This window comes from Humulus lupulus, chromosome 7, assembly GCF_963169125.1.
Source record: "Humulus lupulus chromosome 7, drHumLupu1.1, whole genome shotgun sequence".
Classification (NCBI taxonomy): domain Eukaryota; kingdom Viridiplantae; phylum Streptophyta; class Magnoliopsida; order Rosales; family Cannabaceae; genus Humulus; species Humulus lupulus.
This window is the reverse complement of record NC_084799.1, coordinates 62,236,820-62,263,927: the sequence shown is the minus strand read 5'-3', so window position 1 is coordinate 62,263,927 and position 27,108 is coordinate 62,236,820. Positions and strand designations below refer to the sequence as shown.

Here is a 27,108-nt window from a genome sequence, read left to right as displayed (position 1 = left end):
ACAATTGCATTAATGTAAGTGAATTCAAATTGTAGCTAAATAGTATATTTGTTGCAATGGTAAAAAATTATTGATTATGGCAGTTCAATCATATTTGTAATGTTTTAGAAACGTAGATTAATGATAATCAAATGACCAATCCTAAATATACGTTCCTTTTTTAGTGACGCTTCACTCTAATTGATAAAATTAGATAACAAATTGACTGTAATCGTTTCTTTTCTTTCTCTTCATTATATACCATGCGTATTATTATTATTGAAATTTCATTAATTGTACATTAAAGAGTAAATTAGTAAAAATATTCATCTTCACAATTAAAATGAAGGATTACAAAATATGACATAATTACACTTACTTAATCATATCGTGTAGATTCGAGCCTACTATCTATACTTACGAGATTTTAATAGTAAGTAACTTTGTTAGCTTTTTAATTGATTGCTTAAAGTATATATGCTTCTCACCAAACAGGCATAAAACCATGTTTAAAGCATAATATTAATATGAATTAGGTAATTAATTAGGATAAAAAAACAAAAAAAAATTCATCGTTAATGCAACTCACCAAACTTGTTTATTACTATTACAAATTTACCAATATTATTCAATTAAGTAAACTAATAATATTGTTATCTTTATCGTTAATTAGGATAAAAAAAAAGTGTTAATTAGTTTTGATTTTAGTAGTCCTCATTGTTTTACTAACTTTTCACTACAATATTCAATACTACGTCTTCTGATATATTAATTGATCACTACTTTGTCTGCTGGTAACATAACAAAAGGGGAAGATATATTAAATAAAACATCATCATTACAAAAATTTATCTTACGTGCCCCATTCATAACTTTGGGCCTAATAAAAAAAAAATCTCAATTTTAAAGTTTATTTCACTGTAAAAGACCCTTTTCGTTTGGGCTGTGCTCATGGACTCGGACTGGCCCATCTACCCGTGTTAAGCAGTATGTATTGCGAAATCATAAACAATGTACAAAAGAGTAAGAACAATGTACTAAATGTACAATCAATGTAAAAAAACAACAAATATTTTATGAAGCTACAAATTACCAAAAGACCAAAAGTTCAAGAAGTACAATTACCAGAAAACCACCCCCAACGTGCAACTATTCACATAAAATAATATAAAACCGGTTATCTCCGGTGGCTTGCACAGTTGCATTGACTGTTCGATGGGACAAACTACACTATTTAGCCTCACTTTTTATCAGAAATAGTGTTACAATGTCAGTCGAATAGTAGTACAAATTGGGGCCCCCTTTGATTATTTTATGACTGAACCGTTCCGTGAACGGAATATAATCCATGGCCATATTTCATATGAGAATAATTATTATATAGTGCATGAATGAGTTCATCATGTGATGGACAAGACTATATCAGAATCACACAAAATATCATTACTTTTAAATTAATCTAATAATTCATAAACAGTAGGTACAGTATAAGATATATCAGTGTATTCAGTATCAGTAGCCTGTGTAGCAGGTTAGATATATTAGAGCTACATTTAATGTTATATTCAAATAGTGCAAATTTTGTGGGTTGAAAAATTCTACAATTCTACATTTGTATTATAGTTGAGTGTTTTGGGAAAAGTGCATGTGTTGTGGGTTATAATTGATTGCACCTTAATATTTGGTGAGCCAATTTCATTAATGTTTATATATATGACCGGGACATTGGCAGCTCTCAAAGCTAAAAAATTAATAAGTGTTAACTCATATACTAATGCTATAATGCAGTTGAGCTACTTAAAGTGTGACATAGCCAATAATATAATTTCATTAAATTTTCAAATTTAATATTGAATTTAAATCTAATCACATGTAATAAGTATCGATAAATAAAAATAAACAATAAAATTTAATGTAGTAAATTGATCATTATTGCATATGTACTCTTGATAAACTGTTAGTTTTCATGGTAATTTTAGACCATATTATGAGACTGATCTCATTAAACTTTCAGCCGTAAATAAATAATTGGATCCGAATTAAAAATAAAATCTCATTTTTGATTGAGTAAACGCCTAAACCATACATAAACTCTCCCAATAATAAGTTTTTTTTTTTATTCAAATATGTTGTCTATAATTGTGTCTCAATTTGATGACTAACTTATTATAATTTGACACTTGTAATACTCATTTAATACATTGACTTTTATAACAAAATAAACCCTAATTAATATAAAGGTAATATATCTCTTCTATATAGTAAGTGTGTAGATAACGGAAATTCTTAGTTTTAACGGTTTTTTATTTTTTTTATGTTAACTTTAACGGAATATTTTTATACTTAACAACATATTCTTATATTTAATGGTAGTTTGTAATCACTCAAACTTAAATAAAATAAATAATTAAAAAAAATTAAAATAGAATATTTTTGAGATATTTTACAATGATAATTATTTAAAAATAATAAATAATTAAACAAATTAAAATATGATATTTTTCAGATATTTTACAATGATAATTATTTTAAAATAATAAATAATTAAACAAATTAAAATATAATATATTTTACAATAATAATTAATTAAAAATAATAAAATTTATAACTTAAATAAAATTTAATTAAACTTAAACCCACTTATTAGAATAATATTATATTAAACATATAATATAATCTACTGTGAATTAGTAACAAATTATTTTTAAAAAAAAAACTAGCAAGAAACTTAAATTTAAAATCTATGTATAATATTTATTATTACATTAAACATATAATATATAATTTTTTATTTTCACTCCTAAATTTAAAAAATAGAACAAACATAAACTTAAACAAAAATAAATAATTTTTTTAATTAAAATAAGATATTTATTTCAAAATTTATATGACATTATTATAAATTTAATCAAAATAATTAATAAATTTTATAAATAAAATTAAATAAACTTGAATATTATGCTCGTGGCTTGGATCTAAGTAATTAATACAAATGTTTGTTGACACCTTCATATTCTTTTTTCTCTTTGAAAAAAGCAAAATTGTGTATAGAAATATTTTCTAAGATATTTTTATTTTTTTGTCTCTAAAAAAATAATTTTAATATGATAGCTTTACGTTAGAGTTTTTTATATTTACACTTTTGTAATGATTACTTTTGTCATTATTTGTTTTTAATTTAGAAATAACATATATGTATTTTTTTTAATATAACTTAACTATGTAAACTTCTATTGCGATTTTTCTTTTACGATCTTTCTTTTATGACATGCAAGTATCCATAATCTAGTAAGTATTTTAATCGTAATTGTTTAAGCTAAATATTATAATAATTAAAACCAAACAACTTTGAACGAAAATCAGTAAAAATATTTAATTAAATTAAATGAATAAGAAAATAAATAGAAATAAACTAATTAACCAATACTAGATTAAAACAACAACCAAGTGATAAAGTAGATGATTGTTTATCCCAAAAATAGACCCGATGATGTGGCATGAAGAAATAACACGTGCCAACCAGAAGCATTAATTTTACTAGCCAGTCTAATGGGCTGCCCAATAGATGAAAAGTTGCCACCTCAAGTTCATCCGAATGTGACTAAGGTTGCTGATCGAAGAAGTGCAAGCTGATTACATGCAACCTGCTCAAAGGAACGCTAACCGTATGGAGATCCTAGAAGCAGCTCCAATGACCATATTAATCTGCATTTCACGAGATATTTCTTTAACTGTAATTTGAATGTATTTTTTATATTTTTTTATTATACAGTCTGTTGTAAAAGACTTACATTATGCGTGTAGGGTCCATTTATGCTTGAAAGGCCCAAGACCCAATAGAAATTATATAAATAAAACTTCTCACAGTCATTGAGGAGGAGGAAAATATTTGGAATTATGTTGTATTGTATTCTTTCTCTCAGGCTTAAGAAATTCAGTTGACTCTGGTTCATCTGATCTTGAGTTTGAAACTTTTGTAATTAATAAAAGTGCAACTGGGTGTAGGTCATTATCAACTCTTGAGGTTGAACCACTATAAAATTTATGTGTCATTTACTTAAGTTCAACTCTTTATATCATTCATCGTCGTTTAATTGACTCAATTTCAATTGACCAAATCGGTGGTCAATTTTTGTTCTTTCAAATTATTGAGAGTTAAGCTCAAGAACTAATTCCTTTCACCAATTTACAGAATTCAAAACAAATGGATATAACTACAAGAAGTCAAAGCCAAGAGCCCCAAGGAGGGAACCAAACCACTAGAAAATTTGATCGCTCTTCGAGTAGTCAGTTTCTTCCCTTACATCCTAGGCAACAAGTTCCTTTGACTGGGAATTTGCCTCATCACGAAGTACTTGGCCATGATGAGCTCCATGTAGACTTGGGGGAAGATCTTAACCCTGACATGGAACAACTGAAGGAAGTTGTGGACCAAATGCAAGAACAGCTTGTGGCACTGCATGGAAATTAGGCAGCAGCACAAGAAGCAGTAACTGAAGCCTTGAACAAGCAAATACAAGACTTCCAAGCTTGGATAGATCAACGACAAAGGGCACTTGAGGCTTAACAAGAGGAAGTTGATCGTAGGAATGTTGAATCAGCTTGATTGCTAGAGGCTGTCTTACATCAAATTCAACTTAATCGACCAGTAAATCCATAGAGTGCCCATGATGGTCGAATTAATGTTGTTCAAGAACAAATTGGTCAAGTTGATAAGTCTAATAAACCAACGAGATCCCGAGATCAAGTTGTTCCCCCTGGACAAACTCGTTGTAATCGAACAAATAAAGAAAATCAACTAGTGCAACAATGCCAGTTACATAAAGATGAACAAGTCTTGCCAAATCGCAACCAAAAGTAGTGCATGGAAGACAAGTCTCTGGTGAATGAAGCCTTGTTGATGAACGACAACCGAGGCAATCCGTCTCAAGAGGACGAATTCTTCCTCCTCAACAAAATCAATTTGCTAGTCAACTTTTCCAACAACCAAGGAATGATCAACTAGTAAGTCAGAATCGAGGCCAATAACCCCAACATAACCGAGTAGCTCAGTATTATCAAGATCCACAACCAAGACATTATTGCCGAAGAAACGACCAATTGGTAAGCAGTAGCTATCGATCATCTTACAAAAATTGTTATAATGATGATGAGGGGGATAACATATATTTCAATTCAAGAAACAATCACCAGTATGATGTTCCACCAAGGCCACCTAGGTCCCAAAACATCCCTGCTCGGGATAATGTGCAATCTGAAGAACCGTTTGCCCCACCAAGGCAACACGTGCTTGAAGGATTATTTGTCCCACAAAGGTTGCCCGAGCAATATAATTATCCTGATGGACAACCCTCTGTAGCCCCTCGAGTGGATAGCCAAAACGCTAGGGGGAAACCAAGAGGAAACAACGTCTTTAACAAACTTGGCACTAGAAGACAAGATCTTCACAATGTCCTCAACCAGCTCAGAGAAGACAATGGATCAAACTATGTTGGACCTGCTACACCTCTGGTTCCTCCGACAGCAGCAATACTTACGGTTATACCAGACGTTCTTCCTTTGGTTGCACCAGCCATGCAAGCATAGTTAGATGCTTTGACTCAAATGGTTCGGGAACTAGCAGTCCCAAAACCTACTGACATTGATATGGAAAGAAGGAAATGATCTCCTTTACTGATTAAATCAATGCCCTAATAATCCCTCCCAAATTTAAAATGCCAAATTGGAAGAGGTATATAGGAAAAGAAGACCCAATTTCACATGTGAATAACTTTGAAATCCAAACCAACCCGCAAGGCTTTAGAGATGATGTTCAGTGTAGGATTTTTCCCACTACCTTGGCTGATGTTGCCCAATAATGGTTCTTTAAAATAGAACCTGACACCATCAATTATTGGGACACGTTAGTGAGACTCTTCCACTCACAATTGTTCACTGCTCGCACCCCACCAACCAAAATCAACGACCTTGTTGATATTAAGCAAGGCGCAGACGAGCCTCTTAAAGACTATGTGCAACAATTCATGCAAGAAGTTACTCATTCCAAAACCGTAAGTGATGATGGAAAATGGATGGCTATTATGGTTAGAATAAAGATTACGGGACCACTCTGGACAGATCTGAGAAGAAAAACTGCGTACTCAACTAGAGAGTTTCTTGACCGCGCAAATGAATTCATCAAGTTAGAAGAGGCCATTCGAAAGGTATACCAAGTTGTAGCAGGGACGAGCATTACCCAGAACAATAATCAAGGTACCCGTTCTAACCATCACCAGGCAGGTAATGATGGTGGAAATAAGAAAAAACGGAGTGGTAAGCGGAACAACAACATGCACAGCAGTGCCAATAATGATAATAGTACGAGACAATTCTAGGGAGCAAGCTAGTGGGAAAGTCACAACGGGACCCATATTTTACTCGGTGTGAGTCAAGGGGTATATTGGGTATTTAGTACATTACCGGGATATTGGATAATGGGAATAATTACTTGATGATATATTGGGAGTTAGTGAGATCAGGAGGAAATTCTGGGAATTTTGACTATTTTACCCCGGGGGACGTTTTTGGGAGCCTGAGCATTAAGATTTGCTTGAGGTTACTTAAGCTTGAAATAACCTGTCAGAAATAAGAAGAACGTTCATTACGTTCTCTTTCTCTCTCGTTCGTTCATTTGACGCTATTATCACTTTTGAAGGAAACTCAAGTTTTAGGACTCGGATTTAAGCAAAGTTAGAGTCATAACGATTCTAGCAAAGATTAGAAGCTTATTAGCTATAGGATTTTGAGTTTGGGAAAATAGAGAAAATGGCTGGGTTCGAGGTTGGGTCGCAACCTTGTTCTTGTGCGGCGCGACTTGTGTGAACCCAGAACTAGGAGGGTTCTGCCTAAGAGGCGTGCTGCGACTCTCAGGGGCAAGTCGCAACCCGCGTCTCCTTTCCAGCAAATGGAGGTTTTCTGTCTAAGAGGCGCGCCGCGACCCCCAGGGCCAGGTCGCGGCCTGTCTGAGCATTTTAGTTGGGTAGGGTTTTTAGTCGTGGAAACTTAAACCTAAGGGCTCAAGATTGATCATACTACCCTATTTGGTACGATTCGATGTCCCGGAGGCTAGGACTCAGCCCGTAAGCCTTTATTTACTCATTTTTTACGGGATTTTATATTATGGTTGTGACTAGGTTATCGCTAGGGGATTCAGAATCATGATCGTGCTCGAGGGTCGTTTATTCGTAGCCTGTGCTTGGACCAAAGGTAAGAAAAATGCACCCAGTATGTGATGCATGTGATTATGCCATGGCCTAAATGTTGAATATGGAATTGATTAGAGCTTGAGTCTCTATAACTGTGCATAATTATGGTTATGCTTGTGATTATTGATTAAGCATGTTGAATGCTTTATATTTGGATATTTGACATATGATATATGTTTGTTTGCATTATCTTATTGAGAAAGGCTTGACTTATCAGTCAAGGTCGGCAATAGTGTTGAGCACTGGTCGAAAAGCATTGACTTATTAGTCAAGAGCGACAATAGCTTTGAGCGTTGGTCGTTGTGGTTAGGCGAACCAGAAGCATCATGTACTCTTACATAGAGGATAGGGCTAAGGGACCCAAGGTGACTTATTAGTCCCATATCCTAGCATTGAATTATAAGTCAAGAACGACCTTAGCACGTGGAGTGTTGGTTAGCGCCAGGTACGCTTATATAGAGGATATGGCTAAGAGACCTGAGGTGACTTAATAGTCACATATCCTAGCATTGGCTTATTAGTCAAGAACGACCTTAGTTGGTGATGTGCTGGTCATCGCCAGGTACGCTTATACAGAGGATATGACTAAGAGACCTGAGGTGACTTAATAGTCACATATCCTATCATTGACTTATTAGTCAAGAACAGCATTAGCATGGTGAGTTTTGGTCGTAAGACACTGACTTATTAGTCAAGGACGACAATAACACACTGAATGTTGGTCGTAAGGCATTGACTTATTAGTTAAGCAGAGCAATAGCGCTAATTAGTGCTCAAAAATGCAAATTTATTGAATTTAAAGTGTAAAATAAATTAAGTTTTTATAAATATTTTCATGAATTTATTATAATATATTTTATAATTGAAAATATTAATTTTAATTTAATTTATGTTTAATTTTCAGAAAATAAATTGCATTTGGACACTAATAAAAAGGGAGAATAGAGAAATAGTTAAAACTGAAAAAGAAAATGAAGAAAGTGGCATTTTTGAAGAAATGAAGCTCAGCCCATTTGGCCCAAGCCCAAATATGGCCACTGCCACCAGCTCTCTCCCAGTGCCAAGTCTCCGCACCCCAACATGCCATGCATCCCAGCCAAGCTCCCTTCAGCCAACTGCCTCGCGCTAGCTGTCCAGCTCCCTTCAGGAGCTTCACTCCATCGACCCAACACTCCAACACGTCCCAGCATGCCCACCGAAGCCCAACTCCAGCCATCTTCAGCTCCAGCATCATTTTGGCCCAAAGAGACCCCACGACTGAGCCTTGCCTTCTTCAGCAATGACCCAACAAAGCCAAGTCCCATTTCCAGCAAGCCCAGCCCAGTCCGAATAAACCCAGCTCCCCATCTGCCTTCTCCTCTCCCAGCCAGTGCCACGGGGCACCTCCCCATTGGTTGGGAGTGGGTCAAAACCCTCTTGTACCATCAGCCACCTTCAACCCATATTTTGTGGGTGTTGGGCCTTGCAAAATTGCCATTTTAAGCTTTAAAGCTCATCTTTTTTGGTGTTTTTGAAAAAGAGCATATTGACCATGCCCCAAAATAACTAGGTTAATATTTATAATAAGATTTGATTTTTCAAAATCATATTTTATTATTAATATTTCAGATTTATTTTGTAAACCCCATTTTGTTGTTTAATTTCTTTTTAGTCATTTTCTCCCTCTATAAATAGGGACTCTCATTTCACATTTTGAATGTAATTTTAGAGTAAAGAAACCATAGCAAAATTTCTACTCACTTTCTTCTTAGAATTTTGTGAGAATCATGAGCATAATGGCATAATCTTCCTTGGAAGGTTAGGGATGATTCCATATGCTAGTGATGTTATTTTTCTACTTTGATTTACTATGTTCTTAAGGTAAAATTTTTGAGTTATTTATGTTTTTTCATCTCCATCTTTATTTTGCTATCTTTATTTACTTATGCTAATAGTATATAGGATTAGTCATGCTCTTTCTATGTACTTCTAATTAGTAAAAGTAATATTGATACCTAATTTTATGTCTAATCTTCTATTGCATTATTGCCTTTGGGTATTTTGTCATTTTTAGATTTTTCATAAGATTAACATTGTGCTTTTAAAGTAAATAACTTTATAACTCAAATGGACTTTTGCTAGAAAATAATATGGACTTTAATGTTAGATTTTCCAAGTAAATGTTGGGATGTGAACTAATTACTTGTGCATTTTTGTAAATCAAGTAACCAAGTAACTAAACAAGCATATGGATGATTCTTGAAACCTTTCCATTTCTCAAACTCTTGTTTACATCTTACCTTTATTTCACTTATCTCATTTCATCAAAAAGACAACACCAAAATCTCAAACATCTTTTCATTTCAATTTCTTATTTGTTTCTTGTTACTAATTTTTTTTTTGTTATTTTCTACTAATATTTTGATTTTAGGTTACCTCCTTGTGGATCGACCGCCCGATTATACTACAACCACCGCTTAGTGGTTGTCACGATTTGGGCGTTATTCAAATTTTGGCGTTGTTGCAAGGGAGGTAGTTTTCAAAGGTTTAGTGAAATTTTTACAAAAATATTAGTAACTTTATTTGTGTTTTTATTGAAATAAATATTGTGTTAGTATAGTTTTTTTTTTATTTACTAATTTTTAGCTAATTAGATTATTATTATAACAAAAATAAAAAGAAAAAAACTAAAAAAAAATCATCATAAACAAAAAAAAATTCTTTATTTATATATTTATATATTTTTTCTTTTTCGATTACAAAAAAATAAATATAAATATTCATATCTATAAAATAAAAGTAAATAAAAAAAAACCAAAAAAAAAAATATTTATTCTTATTTCTATTTTTATTTCTTTTTTCCATTTTCCTCTCTTTTGGTTTAAAAAAAAACCATATATATTTATCTTTTTTTTTTCTTTTTAGCTAATTCTTACTCCATTTTTCTTTCTTAATTTCTATTATGTTTTTTTTTTTAGTTTAATACATATTTGAAAAAAAAAGGATTAAGCTTCCTATTCTATCTTCACTTTAATTCTCTTTTCTTTATTTTATTTTTTGTATTGTTTATTTTGTTGCTTAGTTTAGGCTTTTCCTTTTTCTTTGCCTTAGTTTTCCTTAGAATTTAGGTTTTCAAAAAAAAAAAAAACATAAAATTGCATAAAATTGTTCATTAAATTTCAATCATAAAACACTTAGTATTGGGAACAATTGTGTAATGTTACAAATTGTAGAAACTGATATTGTTCTGTCTAGAAAGATTGGTTGTTAAATAAGGTTTGTGATAGCGTTACCCTCCACACTTACCTGGGAACCTCGGGGAGTTCTGTCTAGGCAAGTGTGGGTCTAAAGCGGTACCTTGGCAACCTTCCCAATCGCCCTGGGAATATTTCGAGCATCTACCTTTACACTATTACATTGTTGAACTTATTACTATAAGAAAATCAAGCTTGTTTTGTCAAAATAAGCAATTTCACTCTGCTTAAAGGTTGTTTGGTCGAAAAGGTTGACTTGTGATCCACCATACTTACTCAGTAACCTCGGGGAGTTCTAGTAAGGCGTTGGAGATCATCCAAAATCCTCCAAATCTACCGGGGAACAAATTTAACAAAAAAAATATAAATAAATAAATAAATAGATATATACATCCAATTCTGATTTCCGAGAGTGGATGAATCATCACGAAACTTCTAGTGACACTTCTTCCAATTCAACCACCACTCCTTCCGGAAACTCCTTCCACCAATCCTGCTTCTCCACAAACTTTTGCTGATAATAACCCATTCACAATGGCTCGCAATGAAGAAATCCAACCGAGAACTCTCAATGACTACCTTCATCCTACTCGCACTTCCACGCCTTCATGCATTATCTTCCCTCCTAATATGCCCGCATTAGACTTTAAACCTGGCATGATTCAACTCTTGCCCACATTTCATGGAATGGAAAACTAAAGCCCATACGTGCATATCAGAGAATTCGAGGAGGTAGTAGACACATTCTATAACTGAGCCGAAAATGCCGATGATGTGCGATTGAAGTTCTTCCCTTTCTCCTTGAAGGACAAAGCCAAAAGTTGGTTATACTCTTTGAAACCTAGGTCGATTGGAACATGGGAGGAGATGAACAAATCTTTCTTACTGAAACACTTCCCCAGCCATAAGACCAACAGTCTAAAACGACAGATTTCCACATTCACCCAAAAGGAAAATGAAACGTTCTATCAAGTCTGGGAAAGATTCAAAGATCTATTGAATCAGTGCCCACACCATGGCTATGAGAACTGGCGTTTGGTCAGTTACTTCTATGAAGGACTCACGAGTCGTGAGCGCCAGTTTGTGGAAATGCTATGCAATGGTGAATTCCTTGAAAAAGAGCCAGATGATGCTCTTGAATATCTCGAAGAAACCGCGAAAAAGTCTCACACCTGGACTAGTTCAAGTGCTACTGATAGCACCAACCGACACAAACCATTTGGGATTTATCAACTTCGAGAAGAGGATAATGTTAAGGCCTAACTCGAAGCTTTGAAAAAGAAGTTTGAGGTCTTAATGACGAAGAATGGCCAAAAATCGCACATGGTCGCTCAAGCGGAACCGCAAGAACCATGCTTTGTTTGTGGAGGGACAAAGCACTTAGCTAAGGACTGCTTAGCTTTGAATGAAATAAGGGGAGTGTAATGCTCCGAATTCTCCGTTGTGTTTAACGGCGTGAACAGTAGGCCGGGAGGGCCATACTTGCTTAATTATGTTGTTAATTGATAAAATGCATGTATATGCTGATTATATTATGATATGATGTGAAATGCATGCATGTGAGTCCATATTTCTGATTACAGGGGTGTGATGGTAATTTGGCCCGTTGAGGGTAAATTGATTATTTGTACGCATGTTGGTGATATAACTTAAGACCACATTATGATGTGGGTTTGTTCGAGCCATTTGGCATGAGACGATCAAGGAATGTTAATTGTCGGTTTGGTCATAACAGGCTTAAGCTCGGGGCTCGGGGTGAGTCTCGGGGTGTTTTAATGATTAGAGTGTTACCGGGCATTACAGGGTAACAGGATGTGAATTACTGGTGTTTGAGGATATTGAGATTAGCGGGAATTAGGAAGCGTTAATTATCATTAACGAAATAGGTGGAAAGTGCCAAAACTACCCTTGAGTTGGATTTAGAAGCCTTAAATGACCTAGGGGCATTTAGGTCATTTGGCTAGGATATATGTGAGGTTTATATGGCTGTAGAAACAGAATCAAAAACAGAGAAAGAGCTTCTCCTTCCCGTACGTTCTTATCCCTCATTTTTCTTCTTTGGAATTTTGAGCTTAAAGGGTGGAATTAAGCTAGGAGATCAAGGGGCTAAGGTTGTAGACTTGGTTCAGCCATTGAAGAGGGTTTGGTTTTGGATTTGAGGTGAGTTTTATCCATTATTTTTCTGGTTATGCTCTATTTTCGTTTTAAATTTCAGCTCTAGATTTTGGTGTGGTAAGTTGGAATCAAGGGGAGTTTATGTGGTGTTTTACTTGGGTTGTGATGGGGGGAGTTATGGGTGATGTTTGGAGGTTTAAATGGGTGTTTGGAAGAGGTTTTGAGTTGGTTTGAAGGGCTGGTTCTAAGGATAAACGCAGGAGGATGCTTGCTGGTGCGTTCTGAATTCTGGGCATTTTTGCTTATTGAGCCGAGGCCTGGCATAGGTGAGCCACGGCCCAAGGTGCCTATCAGGAGGGTGGCCACCTCTGTTTGGAGGCGCGCCACGGCGCAGCTGAGGAGGGCCGCGGCCCAACAGGGCATTTTGGCCAGAATAGTGTTTTTAAGCATGGGAATTCAAACCTAAGGCCTCGGGGTTGAACCTACTACCCGGTTGAGTAGTGTTTGATGTCCCGGAGGTTAGGTTTTGGTTTGGGAACCTTTTATTATTCATTTTATTGATGGAATCCCATAATTTGGTTATGACCAGGTAACCGCTAAAGGACCAAAAGGTCGATCGTTCTCAGGGTCACTCTTTTATTCGTTCTAGCTCGGACCGAAGGTAAGAAAACTGCACCCCAAGTGTGACATGCATGGATATTTGTAAGGCATGTTGATTGTGTAATATGGACATGGATTGAACATAGAATGCTTAGCATATGTTGTTCACTTGTGCATAGCACTGACTCATTAGTCAGGTTTGGCAAAGGTGCTAGTATCAACTGTGAAGCTGTGACTGACTAGTCAGGTTCGGCAGTGGTACTGGGCACTGGTCACGTTGCACTGACTCGTTGGTTAGAATTAGCAAAGGTGTTGGTATCAGCTGTGAAGTTGTGACTGATTAGTCAAGTTCGGCAGTGATACTGGACACTGGTCACTCAGAATTGGCAAAGGTGTTAGTATCAGCTGTGAAGCTGTGACTGATTAGTCAAGTTCGGCAGTGATACTGGACACTGGTCACTTAGCGCTGACTTATTAGCCAGAACGGTCTTAGCGTGGTTCACGCAAGCCAACAGAGATTAGATCTAATCGACCATTAGCATTGAATGGCTCAAAGAGCATTAATGCCTGACCGACCTCGAGGGTCGATGAATGAAATAAGCACTTGGAGGCTAGTGGCTTACCTAGCAGCCACTCTCTCTCTTGAATCATGTGATGATCACTCATTTGCTTGAAAGCTTTATGCTTAGTATGATTATAATGATAATCATTTGATAATGTTTATGAAAAGTATTATGTTTTCTTGCTGGGCTTTGGCTCATGGGTGCTATGTGGTGCAGGTAAAGGGAAAGAAAAGCTCACCTAGCCTTGAGTGGAGAGCTGATGTGGTGATGTGTACATATGCGGCCGCTTGACCACCACGGCCAAGGAGTTCTCAGGGGAACTAGGGGGTTTACCCTATTTTTGCCGCTTAGATCGGCGGGATTGTAAATTTAAAACAGTAATGACCATTTTGCACTGAGAACCACTTGTAAATGTTTTGTTTAGCTCTGCAAAGCAGTTTGTAATAAAAATCTCCATTTCTTTTTTATTGGTTTTATACCTTAACATGTTAATTACACTTAGAGCACGTTTTTGACCAAAGGACTCGGGTAGCGAGTCAAATTTCCGGTCCACTGTTCACCGTAACTGTTCTGGGATAGCCAGGGCATTACAACTTGGTATCAGAGCAATGCTAAGGTTAAGGTTCCTGTAGACTGGCTGGGCATGTACACACATCACTGAAGTCAAGCTCGACTCTTGGTTTGGTAACTCTTTATGTAGTTATGTGCATAACTGCCTCAATGTGGTGCAAATGCTTTACCTGTATGCATGAGATATTATGAACTGCTATGTGATACATGCTGAGTGTTGAGTACCATAAACATGTATCTGTTTGTGCATATTGAATGACTGTGGAATATGATAACTGTCTGCTTGTTCTTGGACCGTGAGGCGGCAAGAGGTTTAGTTATTACTAATACCCATCTCCTCCTCGTCCTGCCTGAGATATTCTGGCGCACGGGAGCAGCAGAAGGAATCCTCCTCCTGCCGTTCCTACCAATTGCCCGCGAGCACGCGGGACTATCCCAGATCCTCACCTCTGGCAGTAGGCTCAAAGATTTTCCAATGGGAGCTATTGGATCGATAGCCACCGAAGTGGCAGATCCGGTGGAGGCCTGCGCAATCGTCTAAGTTCAGCGCAAAGCCCTCGGGCTGCCTCGATAACCGACCTTCGAGATCGCCTCAACTCGCAGAGGGGGGATCCGACCAGAAATGAAAGTCATGTTCGTCGAGAGTACATGACAGTGGGAATGTCCCCCCAAACCAAGCTCAAGCTTGGAGGGACAATACTCGCCTAACGCGTACAATGGAGTGGGAGCTGTTGAACAACCCCAGAACAACCAAGGGATCAAGGACCAGACCCTCGAAAGGTTATCTCAGATGGAGGAGCTAATGAAGAAACTCTTGTCAGAAAATGGCAAGGACGAATATGACTTAGGAAACGAGTTAGAGCTCATTTCCCCCAACATAGCAGCCACGACGTACCCGCTGGGTTTTCGAGAACCCGTCGGATCACTTGGTTATGTTCAATACCCTGATTATGGCCCATAATATCGACCCCGAGATGAGATGCTTAATATTCCCTTCGACCTTGATTGAGCTAGCTAGACAGTGGTTCAAGCAGTGTAAAAAGCAGTCGATCAGCTCGTGGAAGAATTTCTCTGCCGATTTCAAGAGGGCATTCCGAGCCTCCCAAGTGGCCCGCATCAAAGGGGACACCCTGGCGAATGTGAAGCAACAGCCTGGGGTACCCTTAAAAGCTTACCTGAGCAGGTTCGCAAATGTTGCGGCTCGAGCTAGGGACGCGGACGATAGTTCCAAGCTCATGGCTATGAGGGCTGGAATCCTTGTTGGGGGTGGGCTGTGGAAAGAAATCCAGAGGAGAGGTGTCAGCACCATGGATGAATTCTTGAACAAGGCCCAAAAATGGATAAACTTGGAAGAGGCGCGAACCTCGGTTGCGGGAACCAGCCAAGCCCTTGATCAGCCTGTTGGAGCAGAAACGGATGTCATGAAAACAACTCAAACTGTTGCCCAGAATAACCAAGGGGTGAGGGCAAGAGAAAGGGGAGCGGCGTGGGAGGTCAGCACGGTCCTAAGAAGAACAAGCTCGCGGAAAAGTTCAAGCCAGTCTATGCGGTCTATACCGAGCTCACAGATACCAGGGAGCACATTTTCCTAGCAAATTCTGCTCGCCTTCCCTGAAGAAAGCCAGAGCCTTTGAGAAACCAGAAGGCCAAGAGGGACCCTTCCAAATTCTGTCGATTCCACAACAACATTGGCCACAACACTGATGATTGTAGGCATCCGAAGGACGAGATCGAGACACTCATCAGAGCCGGACCTTTGACTCAGTATGCGCAGAATCGAGTCCCTACCAGTCAACAAACCCCCAAAGCTCTGATAAATCAGCCTGGGGCCCGGGTAAATTAGGATACCCCTCTCCCTATAATAGGAGGAGAGATAACCACCATCTTCGGAGGCCCTCATCTGGCCGACACGAGCAAAGGTGCTCAGAAGAGGTACATCAATGAGTTGAAGTCTCATAACGGAGTTGAGTTTATCCCAAAGCAGTGTCTACCCAAACAACAACGATTGGAGAAACAACCAATTAGTTTTACTGAAGAGGACGCTAGTCATGTCCAGTTCCCACATAACGATCCTCTAGTCATAACTGCCCAGCTTGCCAATCGGAGAGTCAGGAGGATGCTGGTTGATAATGGGAGTTTGGTAAATCTGCTGTTCTGGTCCACGCTAGAAAAAATGGGGTTGTCTGTAGTTGAGCTAAAGACCACCTCCATGATGTTGTCTGGGTTTTCCGGGGAAGGGTCGGCAGTGATAGGAACGATCGAGTTAGTAATAACTTTGGGAGAGGGACCCCGAACTGTCTCCAAACTCCTTGAGTTCGTGGTTATCGACTGTCCCACCGCATACAACACGATTCTGGGCCGACCTACATTGATAACATTCGAAGCCATAGCTTCTATCCGCCACCTTACAGTCAAATTCCCCTCCTCTATGGGAGTATGTATAGTCCGAGGTGATCAGCTCGCTGCCAGGGAATGCTATAGCATTTCTATGAAGGGAAAATCACGACCCGGGCAGCAAACGATGACCATTCAAGGTGGAAACGAGGAATCTCAGGAAGTGAGATCCATTCCTGGGATAGAAAAACTTCAGGAAGTCGATGGCGTAGGTATCACCTTGAGTGATGATATCGACCCAAGGATAGGCGAAGATAGATCCGAGCTCCAGGCCATTGAAGAGCTCAAAGAGGTGAACATCGATCCTAGATATTCTTCGAGGGTGGTTAGGCTCGGGAAAAACCTTTGTAATGAGAGAAAGGCGGAGCTTCTAAAATTTCTACGAGAAAATTTAGACGTGTTTGCCTGGTCTCATGAAGACATGATAGGTATTAGCCCAAACGTCATCATGCATACCCTTAACTTTGAGAAAAACATGCCTGCGAAGTCCCAGAAACAGAGGCGCCTGGGCACAACCCGAGCTGAGGCCCTAGAAGAGGAATTATCTTGACTTTTAAAATGCGGCTTTATTTGCGAACCAAAATACCCGATCTGGGTCACCAATCCTGTTTTGGTCTAGAAGCCCAATGGGAAGTGGCAGACCTGCATCGACTTTTTGGATCTGAATAAAGCATGCCCCAAAGATTGCTTCCCCTTACCGAGAATTGACCAACTGGTGGATGCCACTGCGGGACACGAGCTCATGTCTTTCATGGATGCATACTCGGGTTATAACCAGATTTCCATGAACCTTGTGGAGCATAAACACACTAGCTTCATGACCCCAACCAATGTTTATTGTTACAAGGTCATGCCCTTCGGGCTGATGAATGCGGGAGCTACATATTAGAGATTGTTCAACAGAATGTTCGCTAATCAGATCGGGAAAAACATGGAAGTGTATGTTGACGACATGTTGGTCAAATAAAAAACAGTCGATAACCATGTTCCCAACCTAAAGGAATGTTCTGAGATCTTAAGGAAATATGGTATGAGACTGAATCCCCAGAAATGTACCTTCGGGGTTGCGTCAGGAAAATTTCTGGGTTTCATAGTCAACACCTGAGGAATAGAGGTGAACCCCGATAAAATCAAATCGCTACTCAAAATTCCATCACCTCGGTCGCGAAAAGACATCCAAAGTCTGACAGGAAGGGTGGCAGCCCTTAATCGGTTCATTTCCAAATCAACCGACAAGTGTTTGTGTAATGCCCCAAATTTCCTAATAAGGTTTATGACCTTGATTAGGAGGCCGGGAGGGTCATAATTGCTTTATTATGCTATTTAATGATAATATGCATGTTTAGGTGTATTAAATATGCATGTGAGCCCATTTGTGATTGATTGGGTGATTTTCATATTTTGGCCATTTCGGGAATTTTTGGCATATATGTGAAATGGGCGTGGTGCTTTGTTATTATCTGTTTATGCCAGGGTTACCCAGCACAAGACGATCCTAGGAGGTAAGCTAGTGGGAAAGTCACAACGGGATTTAAGCTTGACTTGGAGTAAGTCAAGGGGTATTTATAGCATTACCGGGTTATTGGGTAATGAGAATTAACATTTGGTGATAAATTGGGAGTTAGTAAGACCAGGGGGAAATTCTGGAAGTTTTGACTATAATGTCCCTGCGGGTGTTTTCGGGACCCCGAGCATTAGGTTTTATTGGAAGCTACTTAAGCTTGAAGTAACCTTTTAAGGAAAAAAAAAAGAACGATCTGTACGTTCTCTCTCCCTAAAGTTCCCTTTTCGTTCCCGATCGCATTTTCGAAGGTATCTTGAGTTCTAGGACTCGGAATCAAGCGAGGATCGAGGCATAGCAATCCTAAGGAGAATTAGAAGCTTATTAGCTGGAGGATTTAGTTGGAAACAACTCAATCGGAGGTAATTCAAGTTTAAGTTTAAGTTTTTGAAAGTTTTTAAGCTTGAATTGGGCTTTGTGAATCGTTGAGCTTTTAGGTTGTTTGAACCTCGGGTTTTGGTGGTTTTGGACCATTGGGGAGTTTGGGAACTTTGATTTGATGATTTGGGAATGTTTAGACATGTTTTTGGGAGGTTTTAAAAGGTTGAAACAAAGGAAAAATGGCTGCCCCGAAGTTGGGCCGCGGCCCTGTTCTTGGGCACCGCGGCCCTTGCTCGAAGAAGCAGGTGTCAGAATTTGGCCTTGCTGGGCGCCGCGACCCTTGATGGTGGGCGCCGCGGCCCTTGCCTCAGAGAACCCTGGGGGCCGCGGCCCAAGGTGCTAGGGCCGCAGCCCTTGCCCTGTTTTCACCCCGTTTGCTCGTTTTGACCCCGGAAACATGGTTTTAGGCCTCGGGATCATTCCTACTACCCGGATTAGTGAGGATTGATGTCTTGGAGGCTAAGTTTTAGTTCAAGGGTTGGTTTTAGAACTTGAACTCATTGGATCATCATTTGTGGTTGTGACTAGGTTATCACTAGAGGCTTGGATCAGGATCGTGCTTGTGGCTCATTTGTTGGTAACCTGTGCTTAGACCCAAGGTAAGAAAACTGCACCCCATATGTGACATGCATGGTTATGATTGATGCATGTTGAATGTTTAAATGTAAACATTGATAGCATAATGAATGCTTGGCAATCTTGCCCATTTGCATATGATTATTGTTGAGGCATGCTGGATGGTTAAGTGTGATGCATGTGATGCACGAGAAACATGTGGTTAGGGCATGCCATGAATGATGAATATGAGATTGGTCAGAGCTTGAGTCTCTATGTTTGTGCATGATCATTATTATGCTCGCAACTGTTAAGTAAGCATGTTGAATGCCTCATCTTTGGATAATTGGCATATGATACACATTGATAGCATTGCTTACTTGTGCATGGTACTGACTAATTAGTTAGATTTGGCAAAGGTGCTAGTATCAGCTGTGAAGCTGTGACTCATTAGTCAGGTTCGGCAGTGGTACTGGGCACTGGTCACACAGGGCTGACTCATTAGTCAGAATTGGCAAAGGTGTTAGTATCAGCTGTGAAGCCGTGACTCATTAGTCAGGTTCGGCAGTGGTACTGGGCACTGGTCACGTTGTGCTAACTCACTAGTCATGACAACCCTAGTGTGTAGTGCAAGCTTTGTCGATTGGATCTAATCGACCCTCTGCATTGAATGACTCAAAGAGCATTAATGCAGGACCGAACTCAAGTTCGATGAATATAAACAAGCATTCATCTAGCCAAGGGCTAGCCATGTAGAGCCATTGCGGGAAATGGGCACTGGGCCCCTAGTGACCTGGTTGTCAGTCACTCACATTGGTTTACCAGAACCTCAAGTGATATTCACTCATCTGATCAGAGCTATGGGCTCTGCATGATCATTTCGATCATCATATGCATGGCTTGGGCACTAAGGCCCCTAGTGGCTAGCTTGTTGGTCACTCAGCATGGTTTATCGGAACCTTTAGTGTTACGACACTCATCTGATTAGGATTGACTTGATAGTCCTCCAATCATAAGGCCAGGATTTCTTGTCCTAGATACCCCAGCATCTGTTTGAATTCATTTGCATGCTGAGTAGAGCTATGAATGCTAGGCATGCTAGATATGATTTGATATCATGACATGATTGTTTATGAGCATATGAGTTTTCTTGCTGGGCTTCGGCTCACGGGTGCTTTGTGGTGCAGGTAAAGGCAAAAGGAAGCTGGACCATCCTTGAGTTGGAGAGCTTAAGTGATGACGTGTACATATGCAGCTGCTCGACCAATACTTGGGCGAGGTTTGAAAGTGGAACTAGGGCTGAACCCTGTTTTGCCGCTTAGAATGGCTTGTTGTAAATAATCTTTTGTAATAAACTCCAAAATTATATTTTTGGGATCCCAATGTATACACTAAACGTTCTAGTGAAACGTTACATCTTAACCAAAGTTTTTAACCCCTAAACCGCTAATCACACTTAGTTACACGTTTATGGCCAAATGACTCGATTAGCGAGTTTAGCACTGTTTGCAATGTGCACTGTAGCAATCCCTGGAGTTGGGGTGTTACAATTTGCCATTCTATAACCTGCTCTGCGGAAATAAAAAGTTTGAATGGACCGATGAGTGTGAGCGTGCCTTCCTCGACCTAAAAGCACATTTAGCTGAGCCACCCATGTTGTCTAAACCGACAACAGGAGAGCCTCTTTTTCTTTACCTAGCTGTCACGGAAGATGCGGCTAGCGCTGTGCTGGTCCGGGAAGAGGAACGGTCTCAGAAGCCGGTCTATTATATTAGCAAGAGGCTCCTCGAAGCCGAATCTTGATATCCGTTGATGGAAAAAATGGCGTTCTGCCTTATCACGGCCTCCAGGAAGCTCAGGCCGTATTTCTAGTCCCATTCAATCTACGTCATAACCGATCAACCTTTAAGGAAGGTATTACAGAAACCTGAGGCATCGGGACATCTTTTGAAGTGGGCTATCGAGCTCAGCCAATTCGAGATACTATACGTACTGTGAACTGCGATCAAAAGCCAAGCTCTGGCTAATTTTGTGGCAGAGTGCACTGGATTCCAAGAAGAACCGATGGAAGAACCGATGCAGGCCTTGTAGAAAGTCTTTGTGGGCAGTTCGTCAAATGAGAACAGGTCCGAAGCTGAGGTCATTTTGATATCCTCAGAGGGACATCATTTCCACTCTGCATTACAGTTCGGATTTGAAGCGTCCAACAATGAGGCCGAGTACAAAGCTTTATTGGCTGGGATAGGGGTGGCCCAGGAGCTGAAGGTCAGCTCCGTCCAGTGCTATAGTGATTCCCAGCTCGTGGTTAACCAGATATCAGGAGAATACCAAGCACGGGGAACCAAGATGGCGGCCTACCTGGCCAAGGTAAGGAAGGAACTATCCGCATTTAAGTACAGCCTAGTCGAACAAATCCCTCAGGAGCAGAACGCCAATGCTGATGCCTTAGCAAAGCTGGCCACCTTTAGGGAGGCCGAAGCCTTGGGCTTGATACCGGTGGAATTCTTGGAAAGGCCAAGCGTAGAGGAAACTGCGAGAGAGGTCGAGATGATCGACGCCAGGGCAACCTGGATGACTCCCATAATCAAATACCTCACAACAGGAAAATTTCCTGAAGAGCGAAGCAGCGCAAGGAGAATACTTTATCAAGCATGAAGGTATACCATCGTAGACGGGATGTTGTACCGACGTGGCATTTCTTTGCCTCTTCTGCGATGTGTTCTGCCAGAGGAGGCCAAGCCTATTTTGCAAGAGGTACATGAAGTCTTTTGTGGGGATCACACTGGGGGGCAAATCCTGGCCTTGAAGATATTGAGGCAAGGATATTATTGGCCCACTCTATCAAAGGACTCAGTTTCTTACGTCCAAAAGTGTGACAAGTGCCAGCGGTTCGCCACGATCGCCCAAGCTCCGCCAGTCGAGATGAAGATGATCTCGTCCCTGTGGCCGTTTGTGGTCTAGGGAATTGACTTAGTTGGTGCCCTACCCACAGGAAAAGGAGGAGTTCTCTATGCGGTGGTAGCTATTGACTACTTCACAAAATGGGCAGAAGTGGAACACCTGGCGAAAATAACATCAAAGAGGGTCCTCGAATTTGTGGCTAAGAATATTGTCTACCGATTCGGGCTGCCAAAGAAGATCGTGTCAGATAACGGAACCCAGTTCGATAGCGACCTCTTCACCAAATTCTGTGAAAAACACGGCATAATTAAAAGTTTTTCCTCTGTGGCCTACGCCCGGGCTAATGGGCAGGTCGAGGATATGAACAAGACGCTCAAGCGAGCCTTAAGAAGAGGCTGGATAAAGCTAAAGGAGTTTGCCCTGAACAGCTCCCACAGGTGTTGTGGGCATACCGGACCTCACACCGAAATTCGACGGGGCATACTTCTTTCTCCCTGACCTTTGGAAGTGAAGTCGTCCTTCCTGTCGAAACAAAGATAGCCTCGCATAGAGTTCGGGCGTTCAGCCAAGACCAGAGCATTAAATTGCTTAGCGCGTCTCGACCTAATTGATGAAAAACGAGAGGATTCACAGCAGCAGCTCGCGCATTATCAACAAAAAATCACTCGTTATTTCAACTCAAGGGTCAAGAAACACGTCTTTAACTTAGGCGACCTGGTGCTCCGAAGGCTCTTTTTAGCCGGTAAGGATCCCAAGGATGGAGTTTTGGGACCAAACTGGGAAGGGCCTTATCAAATAATAGAGGTTGTGAAGGAAGGGACCTTTAAGCTAGCTCGACTTAATGGAGAAACAGTCCCACAGACATGGAACGTTGTGTGTCACAGGCCGGCTATTTGGGTACTCCAAGTAGACGGAACGTGCGGCACTTGCAGACTCTTCAAGCTAGCAAATCAGCCTACAACACACACCTGCAGGCAAACAAACTCAATGATTAGCCACATACACATCTCGGACATGCAACAGGCAATAACGAAGTATGAGCAAGCACAAAGCAAGTCATTCCTAGGAACGTCCACACAACACAAAGCACACAACAAGGCAAGTGGCACGCAATGGCCCAACGAAGATAACAAACAAGTAACACATAGGCAACAAGGAAGCACACAGGGGCAAGTATGGATAAATATCATTTTATTAGTATATAGCCTTGATAGGGCAAGGGAGTACATAGCTTTGGCCCTATCTGCTGATGGCCATGGTGCTTCCCTAAGTCACCAGGTCACCTCCCCCTAAGGAGCCTTCTAGGGAAATAAGGTCTTCCCAGTAACATATATGATTTTTATCTGGGAGACATAGGCATAATTACAAAACTGCCACTACCCTATCCCATGAGGTTGCTTGGTGCAAGACTTGACTAATGATCAAGCACCAAGGCATGCTCACTTACAAAATGGCCCCATGTGGGTGTGCCAAAGGGGCAGCACGCTACATTGTGCACCTAAAGAAATATTATCAATATTCATGCTTTTGTAAGGCTTAATCATAAAAGCCACCCTGTTTTATCAAAAAATGAGAAGTATATTTCTTGTGTCGTATGTTTCCGTGTGCATGCAGACTTAAAAGAGCATGTTCAAAGTAACCGAGAAAGATCTCTTTCTGCTTACTTGGGGGGCATATATCCTGGACACAACCAGGTCCTAAAACTTAGAAGTTAGTTAAATTGATTAACTAGTGTTTTTCCTAAAAAGCACAAGGTGTCAATAAAACTAACGCGAACTAAGTTTTTAAATTTATTTCCTGGACACAACCATGTCCTAAAACTTAGAAGTTAGTTAAATTTATTAACCAGTGTTTTTCCTAAAAAGCACGAGGTGTCGATAAAACTAACGCGAACTAAGTTTTTAAATTGATATCCTGGACACAACCAGGTCCTAAAACTTAAAGGTTAGTTAAATTTATTAACCAGTGTTTTTCCTAAAGTGCACGAGGTGTCGATAAAACTAACGTGAACTAAGTTTTTAAATTGATATCCCGGACATAACCAGGTTCTAAAACTTAGAAGTTAGTTAAATTGATTAACCACTGTTTTTCCTAAAAAGCACGAGGTGTCGATAAAGCTAACACGAACTAAGTTCTTTAAATTGATATCCTGGACACATCCAGGTCCTAAAACTTAGAAGTTGGTTAAAAATTGACTAGAAATACTTTGCAATCTCAAAGAGAAACGGTCAATAAACTAACACGAACTAATTTTTTCCCAAACACAAAAAAAAAATATAACAATAATAATAAATAAAGTAGATTGAAATAAAATCCAGGGTAACTAAAATTAATTGTCTCAAGGAGGAAAAACCTCATGGTAGATAATTACAAGTAAATAAAAACGAAAAATCCAAAAATTCTAGGCCCCCCCAGGTCACTCCGATGAGGTCACCCCCTCGGTTTCTTGCTCGCCAATAGCGGAAGTCTCCCCAGTCTCAGAAGGCGGCTCCTGTTGAAGATGGGCCTTGAACTTCTCAAGGAATGGCTCCCACACCTCGGGCACCAGAAAAGAGAAATCTCCATCTTGGTTGAAGGCCCAGCAATGGTAGAGCATGGACTCCATGGAGGAGCTGGAGGACGCCCTCTCTGCCATGGTGGAAGCCTTGGCCTCCAACTGCTTAGCCTTGGCCTCCTCGAGCTCGGCCTTTGCAGTGGCCAAGGCGACCTGTGCATCCTTCTCGTTTTCCTTGGCAGCCGTCAAGGAAACCTTGGCACTTTGCTCCTGCTGTTGAGCAGATGCGAGAGCGGCCTGAGCTGTCTGGAGCTTGCCTCTGAGCTCGTCAGTCCTGGCCCTGATCCGAGCTATGCTGTGGTGTAGAACCAAAGCCTCTTGCAAATAAAAAGTGTAAGACACGTGCTGGGAAGAAAGCAAAGAAATTTAACTAAGTAAACTTACCGTGAAGTTCATCCCCATCGCGGACTCTATGACATTCTCGGGGCTCCTCACCTAGATCTCCCTCAAGTCCCTCGGGTTGGCCTTGTAATAATGCTCACATCGTATAGCTCGCGGTCTCATAGACCGTCCCTCGGAAGGTCTCCAGGATTTTCTCCAGGTCCCGGGCATTAATCGGGATTGGCGGAGTTCCAGCTGGTGCCTCCTATTCCTGAGTAGGGGCTGGAGGTCACGGGGGAGGTGGAGGCATACTCTCTGTGGCTGTGGGGATCTGACTCCTCCCCTTGGTGGGGGACTTGGAGGTTGTCCCGGAAGCAGGAGTCTTCTTGGCCAGCCGAGGTTTCTTGACCAATGGCCCGGACGGTCCGGAAGGAGGGTTCCCCCCCTGGAAGATGGATTGCAGGGCGCTGTCTCCGGTTTGTGCCATCTCCTCGCCTGAAACAAAAAGAAAGGAACGTTAGTATACATGTAAAGTTGTTTTATTACAAGAGAAATATAGAGGTGTATTGAAAAGGTCCTACCTTCCGAGCTAGAGGAGGAATCTATTGCCACGACCTCTGGCCTCGAAACTTCTATAGGGGAGTCTAAGTTTATTACTTCACGGATCAGAGAGGGCTCTGGGTCCGGATCTGCCTCAGGACTGGACTCGTCTACGTATTGTCTAAGCCCTGGAGCAACTACACCCTCCAGAAGGGAAGGCCACGACCTAAGGTTGGTCCCATACTCCTCATAGAAGGCCGACCTAAAGGACAAGGTGTTGTCTACTACTACGGTGCCCATCAAACGACCCATATCATGGCATAACACTAATTGGTCCACGCACTAGAGTAGGGTTATGTTAAGGTCTGGATCATCTCGATGATGATGTACGAGCTAGTGTGGATTAAACTTGGCAAGCCTAAGGTCTGCGGCAGCCCTATCTAGGTCCCTAAACGGGTATGGGTTACCTTGGCCGGAGGGGCCAACTACTGCCCCTGACTGAGCCTGATCCACGACGAAGCCCTGAGCAGCCTCAAGAGCTCGCCTTCGTCGCACGAGCGGCACCTCGTCTTCTTCGTCCTGCTCGTCGCCGTCACTGTCTGCGGCATCCCCATCGGGGAGAGGTACTAGCTCGCGAGCAACTGGGTGGTTAGCTTGTGTCCTCCTCAAGGCCAGAGTCTTTCCCGCAGAGATTAACTTACACGCCAACATCGTCTCATCAGACACGAGCTGGTGGTAGTATTTCTCACTAGGCAGGAGCCCCGCCAAAGTATCGTATTGACCCCCAAGGGTCACTGATTTGACCCTCCTCGCAAAAATGGCTGCACGATGATGCTCAATTCAGTACACGTGAAAAGGAATAAAGTAATATGGTGCTTTCGCGAGCTGAGAATAGAGAGAACTTACGAGGACGGTTGAAATAATGATGTTCGCAGTTGCGAAACCCGTTCGATATAAAGAATTGGTCTTTAAAGTCGTTGGGATGGCTGGGCAGTTTGATGACTGGAGGAGAATTCGGGAAGCGGGTCAGGTAGTAGAACCCGTCGCCTCATCCCCATTGATCCGGGCTAGCCTTGATGCAGAAGAAATAAAGGATGTCCGCCGGGGTGGGAACCTCCCACATCTGTTGCAGGAAAAGATACCTCAGCCTGGCCAGTAGACGGTACGAGTTCGGGGGGAGTTGAAATGGCGCCAACTTCACATAGTTGAGGAAGTCGACAAAGTATTGATCAAGGGGGAGGAAGGCCCTGGCCCTCAGGTGCTCATCTCTCCAAGCCTTGAATTCCTCCTCAAGTGGCATGCAGCTCTTCTCCCCCTCATAGGGAGGTCGGGCAATATGAGCGCCAATCCCAATCTCGATGTTATGGGACAGCATAATCTTATTAACCCTCCCTTGGGTCGTGATCTTTGAGGCTATCCTCTCCGCCTCAAAGAAAGCGTCAGGTCCCACCTCGACCTCCTTCTCCATCATGGGACCAAATTGGGGGATGGGAGACTCGACCTCGATCTCCTTCCCTTTGTTGGACTGCTGGGATGACGAGCCGGCCATGCTTTTCTTGGTGGGTCCCATCTGATCGCCTAGCGAACAAGAATGAGG

The 27,108-nt window shown here is 40.9% G+C and overlaps 1 non-coding gene across 1 annotated transcript; it reads right to left on the bottom strand.

The window, feature by feature from the left end:
* Positions 1–11,371: 11,371 nt before the first annotated feature.
* On the bottom strand, positions 11,372–11,478 carry LOC133793245 (small nucleolar RNA R71). The gene has a single exon (XR_009874699.1). It is a non-coding gene; the product is annotated as a small nucleolar RNA R71 (small nucleolar RNA).
* Positions 11,479–27,108: the final 15,630 nt, after the last annotated feature.